Source organism: Octopus sinensis, linkage group LG1 (assembly GCF_006345805.1).
Source record: "Octopus sinensis linkage group LG1, ASM634580v1, whole genome shotgun sequence".
Classification (NCBI taxonomy): Eukaryota; Metazoa; Mollusca; class Cephalopoda; order Octopoda; family Octopodidae; genus Octopus; species Octopus sinensis.
The window spans coordinates 198,548,987-198,557,171 of NC_042997.1; the positions used below are offsets into that span (position 1 = coordinate 198,548,987).

Genomic DNA, 8,185 nt, shown 5'->3' on the forward strand with positions numbered 1-8,185 from the left:
AAGTTAGTGTCTATTCATGTTGAACTCAAACATGGAGTGAATAGCTAATTGGTGTAAAAGAGAAATAGATGGGTTATGTCTTCTACAATATAGCAGCCTATATCTAACATCCACCGCGTATTACTTCCTATAACTGGTAAATGGTGAAAATTGTAACTTTGGTAGGCAATTGCTGAAAATAGGTCAGAATACAGAGCAGGACTACAATTCAAGTACAGAGCATGATAAGAGAGAAATGAATAATAAAATAAGTCACGTAAAGACAAACAAAAATGCTTGAAACAAGCAAATCTCCGAATCAATTATGCAAATGTAATTGGAAGAGAAGCTGGTTGCCTTTAATGAAGATTCAGGAATCAATAGGAAATACATTAGAAGCACTATCTCCTGACTATTTTGTTGGGACGATGAAGGAAGGGACATTCTTAATGTATGATCACAGCATAATGAGATCGAGGGTTATAAACGAAGTATGCGTGGAGGCACATGGCCTTGTGCAAAAATTTGAAATCAATATCTATTTACTTGGTAAGACGGCAATTGGCAGACTCGAAGCACGCCGGGCAAAAAGCTTCGCAGCATTTCGTCTGGCCTTACATTCTAAGTGCAAATTCCACTAAGGTCGACTTTTTCTTTTCAGTTTTTCGGAATGGATAAAATAAGTTCTTGTTGATCACTGGGATCGATGTTCTCGACTTAATCGCCCCCCACAAAATTGCTGGTCTTGTGCCAAAATTTCGAAATCGATATTTATTAGGATGTTGTTGTTTATTCCCAGGTCAGCCCTGACTGATCAGACATAGGAGAAGAAAAACATTCACCAGTAACCATCGCCGTTTTTGGAGTATGTAGAACTAATGCATCTGATGGTACATAAGACACACGTTTTCACAGAAAATGTCTCAAAATATCACTCAGGGTCATATATGCGACGTTGAGCCTCCCATAAGCTTTGATACCCTTGAAATTTCCTCCTTGAATATGCGCTGCTGAAATCGCGGTGCATTTAACATGTTATTAAACACGGTATATAATCTTATGTGAGGAGGTGCAGTGGCTCTGTGATTAGGGTAGCAGACTCGCGGTCGTAGGATCGCGGTTTCGATTCCCAGACCGAGCGTTGTGAGTGTTTATTGAGTGAAAACACCTAAAGCGCCAAGAGGCTCTGGAAGGAGGTGGTGGTGTCCTTGCTGTACTCTTTCGCCACAACTTTCTCTCACTCTTTCTTCCTGCTTCTGTTGTACCTGTATTTCAAAGGGGCCAGCCTTGTTACACTCTGTGTCATGCTGAATCTCCCCAAGAACTACTTCAAAAGTACACGTGTCTGTGGAATGCTCAGCCACTTACACGTTAATCTCACGAGCAGGCTGTTCCATGATCGGATCAACTGGAATCTTCGTCGTCGTAACCGACGGAGTACCAACACACACATAATCTCACGTAGTATTTCTCCCATTAAAATAAAAAAGACAGAGCGAAATTGAGTAAAATATGCATGCTATTTCATGCAAACCGAAGGACAATAAGAAGCATCCACGTCAGTGCACCATGAGAGTAATATTGAGAGAGATACATAGAAGAGTGAATGTAAAGCGATACAACATTATTTAGAATAATTTCATAGTTAAACGTTATGAAGGCGATACAAAGGAAGGCTGACCACCTGCAACACAATCCTTTCAACCAAGGAAAAAAGATTACTATCTGCATTGAAGCTGATGGCATTCTCAATTGCAGTTCAAATAAAATCCATTAAAAAAGCACGTACAGCAGCTATAGAAGTTCTTTATGGATAATTTTTGCACAAACAATTGAAAACACTTGGGTACCCGGCGTTGTCTGTGAAATATAGTTCGCAGTTGGCAATGAGTTTCTTGAATGAAACCTGACAATTCTGCTTCATAAATTTAGCTCGAACACAACCATTATATAGTTTCTAACACAGATACAGATGTTTTTGTTTCATTTCTTTTTTTCTCACTCCTTAAAAGTTTTCTAGCGTTTCAGTAACCACTTCTCTAAAAGGAAATAAAACACAAGCATTCCAGCCGTGAACATCTAGTAAATCAATCAATCTATCTATTCTCTTTGTACGATATATATATATATATATATATATATATATATATATATATATATAATTAACTTAGCGGTTCGGGAAAAGCACCCGATAGGCTTCATAAAGGAATAAGTACTGGTCGGTGCGATCGACTAAAATTCAAAGCGGTGAGGCTGCATGGCCGGCTGCAATCTAAATGACTGAAGATATAGTTTAATTTACATCTAATTATATATATATATATATATATATATATATATATATATACAGAGAGAGAGAGAGAGAGAGAGAGAGAGAGAGAGAGAGAGAGATACATTCATTCATATATACTTACATACACACATGCAATAACACCTCAAAAATGTTCCTCATTTTTCAACTAATTTTGTGAGAAACGTTCAGCAAACTGATTGTCTACATGTTTCTAGAGAAAATGACTAAAATTCAGTTATGTTACGTGTTAATAATATTTCCAATTTCACGGCTCCAGTCTCTGCAGAAAGTACTGCGACTACTTATCTGTCAGTATGTATGCATGCGTTTCTACTTCTTGAAGTATGTGTCTGTAGAGGTATTTATGCGTTTCTACTTCTTGAAGTATGTGTCTGTAGAGGTATTTATGCGTGTGTTTATGTATTTATATGCGTATTTGAGTGTCTCTACTCATGCGTCTTTGCATAAGAAAGTGAAAGAAGTTGTCAAATTATTCGATTAAAAGCATGCATAAAAGAAACTTACTTTTTAACACGACTTGTTACAAAATTCAGGAGGTACATGCATAAAAATAAACTTTTAAATTTAAATTTAATTCAAATAGATAGAATTTAAAATAAATTACTTTCAGATAAACAATAATTAATGGAATGCGTAACTCGGTATTCTACAAGTCATTGCTGCAACTTATGTGTGTATTAGTATATTTATGTTCTATGATTGCTTCTGGTAAGAGTCAATGCGTTGTGTTTGTACTTCTGTGGATCTGCATTCGCGTGTATGTGTATTTATGTTTGTAAGTTCGTGTGTCTGTGTTTGTATTTGTCACTGTGCGAGCGCTTCATATGCTGTGAGTGTTTGGAAACCACACAACTATCACATAATACATACATACATACATACTCTATTAGTTATGATCTCCTATACAGCCCCAAAACAGCTGGACTCTCTTACCTCGAAGAAGAACTGGGTGGAAAGCACTCAGCATACTAAAAAAGACCATGCATGGGTATATTGCCCGAGAGCTTGTAGAGGAAAGTAGACACAAACCAGTACATCGCACTTTGAAAGCTGTGTTTGCAATCCAGGAACAGGAGATAACCACAAAGTACCTGGTGAACAACAGAAACAGTGTCACGCTTGTAATCACAAGGTGCAACGGCAAGTGCAAGCTATGTCATGTTTCTGTGAAGACATTACGCATGTGATTAGCAGCTGTCCTAAAATATCGTCACAGTGCTATCTCCCTATGCGGTCGATGTTGCTGCTAAAGCAATTAACTATGCCATCGTCAAAAAAGACTGTCCTGAAATAAACTTAGCAAATTTCTCTGTTATGGAATACATTCATAAACACCAACTCAAGGAATACTGGTGGAATATTCCCATTAAAACTTCTGTCAAATGTAAACATAACAGGCTGGATATTGTTATTTGGGACAGAGGGGCAAAACAATGTACCATCATAGAGGTTAGCTGCCCTACAGATATAAATATCTCTTTGAAATCAAAGAAAAAGAGGATATCTATGGACAATTGCTTCGAAACCTCCAGCTTCTAAATCCAGATTATGAATTCATATTCATACCAATAATAATTGGAGCACTAGGTTTTGTTAGTTAATGCTTAGAGGAGAAGCTGGATAAACTGGAATTTTCAGAAAGAGAAACTGACCGGCTGATTCGTACATTAGAAGTCCAATCTCTGAGTGAAACAGTAAAAATATGCGAGACTTTTCTCAAGTTCCAAATGTGAATTGGTCTGTGTTAACTACACCCTAAAAATGGAGCCTTTGTTGGGAACCGGATCCCTCTTCAGTGGAAGATTTATAATAATTTAAAAAAATAGAAGAGACATACACATACACACGAAAACCCACTTATTATGTGCAAGGGGTTTTAACAGCATAAGACATTAATGGTGTCCACTAATTTATTTATGGGCGATTTAAAGATCTATATTGGAAATATGTACAATTTGGAAAAACAGCTGGATTCCGTAACAACAGCTTCTGCTAATGTAGGAATGAAATTTAGTCAAAAGAAATATTCATTAACTTATTGTTGAACGTGAAAAAAATTCTCAAACTGACACACGCAGAAGAAATTAAAAAAAAAACCTTTGCATCAGTAATTTCTCAATTACTTGTGTTCCAGAGTATGAGATCTACAAAGACCTAGGTATTGCTGAAAATACATCAAAAGTGATACGAAGAAAGATACCATGACTATAGAATAGTATAACATACTAAAGATATGCCATACTGTGAGAATAATGCCTTACAGGAACGTTATTCTTGCAGGAAGTACTCACTTGCCGATGAACTCCCATGCAGGAATATCTCACCTTAACAAGGACCACAAACGGAAACGCTCTGCTTATCACAAGTAGGTTTAACATAAGTGTATTTCCAGTTAACTGAAAGACCATGATAATATTAATATGAAATGACCGTTACACCATGTCACATCTCAAAGCTTTTGCTTTTACAATCCATGAGCAGCAGAAGATAATTAGGAAAGCATTAATAGATCAAATGAAACCGTGGCGTTCTTAAATAATCCAAAGTGCAACGAGAAATGTCAATTATGTCACTGTTTAGGAGAAAAGACACATGTAATCAAAAGCTACCCCCACAATATCAAGGTAATATGTCCTGCTACGACATGATGTTGTTAAAACACGATATAATGCCATTCAATGGAAAAACAGCCCTGCGATAAATACAGGCAAATGCGACGTTATTGAGTACATTCCTAACACAAGAAATCTTGGCGGATCATTCAAATCCAAGCATCCTCAAGGTGAATGCATCACGCTTGATAAAGCTGTTTTGGATAAAAGTAAATCTTCTGCTGCAATATGAGTCATATGATTTTACATATTCAAATGTGAACATTTTTTTCTCAAATGGGCTTCAAAGAGAACATTATGGACAACTACTTCGAAATCGGAATTTTTTCTATCTTAATGATAAATTCATATTATGATCAACATTTATTGTTGCACTTGGTTACGCTAATGAGTATTTAGGTGACGATCTTGAAGAGTGCGGATTTTCAGGCATAGAAACTGACCAGCTAACACACACTTTAGAAATGTAATCCGTATGTGGAACAGTAAAGATTTGAACTTCTTTTCTAAATTTTAAAATGTAACGCTTCCTTCTCAATTTTATTATCCAGCAATGGATTCTTGTTTGTTAGAAATCGATTTCTTCCTTGTAGAAAAAAGTAAACTGAGATCATTTTAAAAAAAACATTATATAGATATACACACTGATAAAAAGTGCTACGTGAAGTCAGAAAATTATAGACACAAATACATGTATATGTACATACATTTACATAGATATATGTGCATGTGGTGTGAGGTCTAATCGTGTGTTTGTGAGCGGGAGTGGTATATATTTGTTTGTGAGTATAATAAAACACACATTCGGTAACTAATCCCTAAAGATAGAAGCGCAGATAAAATTTATGTGGCAGAAGGAAAGAACGCCATACACGTACACAAAACCGAGCAGGGTTGATCGCTTCTCTCTTCGCTTATCTTCTGTGGAAATATCTGTCTCACACAAACTTATGTTTTTTCATATTTCCCACTCTCTCCCATTTCTTCTACTTTCCTTTGGTTTTCAACTTCTCTTCTGTTTTCCTTTTAACTGATAATCTCTTTTGTTAAATTTATTCCCCTTTCTATATATTTCTAGTGACGTTTTCACCCTTTCATTCTCAATTTCTCAGAAAGCTGTTTGAATTGTCTCTTTCTTCAATGTTTGCACGGACATTGCTTCTCCGTTTTATTAATAAAAGAAGTAACATTTTTTTTCAGGACCGTGCGTTTCAAGGCTCAAAGGCATAGTGGAAAGGAAGGCGGCGAGCTGGCAGAATCGTTAGCACGCAGGACGAAATGCGTAGCCGTATTTCATGTGACGTTACGTTCTGAGTTCAAATTACACCGAGGTCGACTTTGCCTTTCATCCTTTCGGGGTCGATTAAATAAGTACCAGTTACGCACTGGGGTCGATGTAATCATCTTAATCCGTTTGTCTGTCCTTGTTTGTCCTCTCTGTGTTTATCCCCTTGCGGGTAGTAAAGAAATAGGTATTTCATATGCCGCTACCTTCTGAGTTCAAATTCCGCCGAAGTCGACTTTGCCTTTCATCCTTTCGGGGTCGATTAAATAAGTACCAGTTACGCACTGGGGTCGATGTAATCATCTTAATCCGTTTGTCTGTCCTTGTTTGTCCCCTCTGTGTTTAGCCCCTTGTGGGTAGTAGAGAAATAGGTAAAGTGGAAATGATATTTGGGCCAAAGTATTTACAACATGTTGATAAACTCTTGGTGTATACATTCAGATAAGCGTATTCTCAATTTTAACAGTACATAGATTAGCATTTGTCTATCGTCTTATAATAGGGGTGCAGGAGGTTTAGGTTGTGTATTTTTGATGTTGCACATTTCTCCTATTCAATATCCACTATATTTTTGAAATTAAAATCTGCATTTGATAGAGTATATTGGTCAATATTAATAAGAGGAACTTTTATACGGGTTTTTCCTTTCCAATAATTTATAACGATGGAATTTTCTCCATAACATATAACAATATTTGATGTTCTATCAGTTAAAACCTTCACAAAGTTTTGTGTGTATGTTTTCGTCCCCCACCCCTCTTACAAAATTTGAATTTAAATTGAATTTATGGTATTTCTTATTTTTATATCTCATCACATTCATGAATGGGACTTAGCGAAACAGAACTAATCTCATACATATGCTTTTAAGAGGGAAAAACTAATGGTTGTGACAGCATTCTTCCTCTCGAAACTCAGGCGGAAATGTGATTTTATTATCCGAACAATACTATTGGCATTTTAACTTAAGCTATAGCACATTCTTGGAATTTTAGATTAGTATCAATAATCACATCAAGATTTTTCTATTCTTCAGAAACATTCCAGATAGAATACCACATTTAAAATTTGATGCAGTGTTATTTCATTACATTTTAAGTATCCACCCCACACCTCCTTCTCCTCTCTCTCTTTGTGTGAGTAAATATATATATATATATATATATATATATATATATCTCACGTGATCACGTGATCGACCAGACCATCAGATGTTGCTACACATCGCTGGTCACAATGCGTTCGCATTGTTTTTAGCCTTTGAATTACGCCACCCCGCTGGCTAAGCGAGCAGGCCAACAGAAGAAAGAGTGAGAGAAAGAGTGGTGAAGGAGTACAACAGGGATCACCACCCCCTGCCGGAGCCTCGTGGAGCTTTTAGGTGTTTTCGCTCAATAAACACACACAACGCCCGGTCTGGGAATTGAAACCGCGATCCTACGACCGCGAGTCCGCTACCCTAACCACTGGGCCATTGCGCCTCCACTAGGTAATGCCTACAGCACCTAGGTTTCCCAAGCGGTCACCCATCTAAGTACTAACTAGGGTCGATGTTGCTTAACTACGGTGATCGGACGAGAACCGGTGCTTTCAACGTGATATGGCCGTAAGCATATATATATATATATATATATATATATATATATATATATAGGGAGAGTTTACGAAAAAAAACAAAAGACGAAGACAGGTGGTGTACAAAACAAACAGATTAGTATAACGCTCAGGAATTGAAAAAGTCTTTTACGTTTCGAGCCTACGCTCTTCTACAGAAAGGGACACAGAAAAAAACAAGGAGAGAAAAATTTTTTGTAGTGGCTACCGATCTATCATGATGACCGATTTATATATATATAAATTCGGTGTGTGTTGCGTTCCATTACTTGATAAATATAAAAAATGTATAACCAAACGACAAAAGGTAGACGAGCAGAAAGTCCATAATTCTTCGTCAGTGATCGATAAATGGTACTTTTCAGTCTCGCACCTTTAGCA

General features: G+C 36.8%; 1 non-coding gene across 1 annotated transcript; it reads right to left on the reverse strand.

The window, feature by feature from the left end:
- Positions 1-7,683: 7,683 nt before the first annotated feature.
- On the reverse strand, positions 7,684-7,802 carry LOC115219834. Its single transcript, XR_003882374.1, has one exon. It is a non-coding gene; the product is annotated as a 5S ribosomal RNA (ribosomal RNA).
- Between the last annotated feature and the right edge of the window lie 383 nt (positions 7,803-8,185).